General features: G+C 64.2%; 1 pseudogene; it reads left to right on the forward strand.

The window, feature by feature from the left end:
- LOC126432458 (large subunit ribosomal RNA) overlaps positions 1–2,500 on the forward strand; it is an 8,938-nt pseudogene that overhangs the window by 2,370 nt on the left and 4,068 nt on the right.

The following is a 2,500-nucleotide window of genomic DNA, read 5'->3' on the forward strand; positions in this document are numbered from 1 at the left end:
CTGAGGATCGGGGCGTGTCGGGCTTGGTCGGGAAGTGGGTCAGCGCTAACGTGCCGGGCCTGGGCGAGGTGAGTGCCGTAGGGGTGCCGGTAAGTGCGGGCGTTTAGCGCGGGCGTGGTCTGCTCTCGCCGTTGGTCGGCCTCGTGCTGGCCGGCGGTGCAGGATGCGCGCGCCTGCGCGGCGTTCGCGCCCCGGTGCTTCAACCTGCGTGCAGGATCCGAGCTCGGTCCCGTGCCTTGGCCTCCCACGGATCTTCCTTGCTGCGAGGCCGCGTCCGCCTTAGCGTGCTCCTCCGGGGGCGCGCGGGTGCGCGGATTCTCTTCGGCCGCCATTCAACGATCAACTCAGAACTGGCACGGACTGGGGGAATCCGACTGTCTAATTAAAACAAAGCATTGCGATGGCCCTAGCGGGTGTTGACGCAATGTGATTTCTGCCCAGTGCTCTGAATGTCAACGTGAAGAAATTCAAGCAAGCGCGGGTAAACGGCGGGAGTAACTATGACTCTCTTAAGGTGGCCAAGTGGCGGCGGTGTGGCTGCATCCGGACTTGGCTTTTCGAAGTGCGGTCTTGATGTAGTCGTGCTGCTGCTGCGAGGTGCCTTCCTTGGGTTATGGTTACAGGGAGAGTGATGCGCAATACATGGGCCTAGCCCTCTTAGCCTCTCCTCTCCTGCGGTCTTCTCCCCTTCTCGTGGGCCCGCTGATTTTCGCAGAGTGGAAGACCGCACCAGGGGCTTGGGGGGGTTACCAGCCCCCCCTCGCACTATCCCTTTTTTTTAGTTGGGGGCAGTATTCAGAGAAAAAGTGGTGGCCCTTCCGCTGAAGGTGCCACCCCAACTCCCCCAGCACCTAGCCGGCCAACCGGCCGTGCCGAAAATCTTGTAACTTTTGCAGCTGTATACGCCTGTAGTGAGTGCCACCGCAGCTTCACCACCAAGAACGGTCTCGGGGTCCATCGCCGCCGCCAACACCTTGCGGCCGCCAACGCGGAGATCGTCACGGAGAGGCATCGCGCGAGGTGGACGGAGGAAGAAGTCCTGTCGCTCGCCAAGGCGGAGGCCGAACTGTTCCTCGAGAGGGACGCCCGGTTCTTCTTTGTAAATCAAGAGCTCATCAGGATGTTCCCCGACCGAACGCTTGAGGCAATCAAGTGCCGACGGCGGCAAGCTGCCCACAAGCAGCTTGTCCGCCAATTCATGGAGGCGCTTGAGATCGGTCGGGGGGAAGAGCCGGTGTCCCGCCGGGGAGCAGCGAGCCCGCTGCCTGACGCGGGCGAGGCCGCTGCGCCGCCCGTCGACGCAGCCGAGGACTTCGCGGCCGACACCACCGGGCCGCCGCCGGAGGGGCCGACTGACGCCGCCATCTGGGAGCATCTGGCGGGGCTACCCGCTTCCGCCCAGCGTTTCTCTGCCCTGGATCGTGTCATAGGTCTGGGGCGGGGCACGCCGCCCGATGTCATCCTGGGCATGCTCCCGGATGCCCTTGCGTCGGTCGGGTCCAGAGGGGAGAGATCGATCACCAGGACACAGCGGCCGCGCCAACCATCGAAGCGGCCGCCTGCCGCGCCGCCGACGCAGAAGCGCAAGCGGCGCCGCTGGGAGTACGCGAGAACGCAGGATGCCTTCCGACGGTCGCGTGCACGTTGCGTGCGCGGCCTCTTGGATGGCACCCTGCTCCAGCCGCCACCTGCCATCCCTGGTCTGCTGGACTTCTGGGCGGACCTCTTCACCAAGAAGCCCATCTCCACCGCGGGCTTCATTCGTGACCGCCTCCTCCCGCACTCGGAGCCTGTCGCTCCCGAGTGCCTATGGGGGCCGGTCACACATGAGGAGGTCGCCGCCGCGTTGCCGCCCAGGGGATCAGCAGCCGGGCCGGACGGCCTTACCCCAGCGGAGTTGCGGCGCCTGCCGCACGAAGTCCTGGTGAAAGTGATGAATCTCTTCCTTCTGGCCCGCGCCCTTCCGGAACGCCTGCTTCGCGCGCGAACGTCCCTTCTCCCGAAGACGGCTGCACCAACATCCCCCGCTGACTTTCGCCCCATTACGGTCTGCTCGGTGTTGGCGCGGACCTTTCACAAGGTTCTCGCGTCACGCCTGATGCGCGCATGTGCTGTGGACGAACGTCAGCGGGCATTCATCCCTCGGGATGGGATGTTGGAAAATACCTTCATCTTGGACACTGCTCTCACCGACGCAGTTCGCTCCTGCCGCTCTGTCTTTGTGGCATCGATCGACGTATCTAAGGCATTCGATTCGGTAGATCATGCTGCCCTTCGCCCCGTGCTGAAGGCGCATGGCCTGCCGGATTGTTTTGTCGAGTATGTCGAGCGGTGCTACGAGGGCAGCACGACAGTGATAGCGGACGGCGCCGGCGTGGGCGTGTCTGTGCAGCCAGCACGGGGCGTTCGCCAGGGCGATCCCCTCTCCCCCCTCCTGTTCAACTTTGCGGTGGACTACGTTTTAGGCCAACTGCCCTCCCACATCGGAGCTCGGATCCTC

Source organism: Schistocerca serialis, unplaced genomic scaffold (assembly GCF_023864345.2).
Source record: "Schistocerca serialis cubense isolate TAMUIC-IGC-003099 unplaced genomic scaffold, iqSchSeri2.2 HiC_scaffold_1136, whole genome shotgun sequence".
In the NCBI taxonomy this organism is placed as follows: Eukaryota; Metazoa; Arthropoda; class Insecta; order Orthoptera; family Acrididae; genus Schistocerca; species Schistocerca serialis.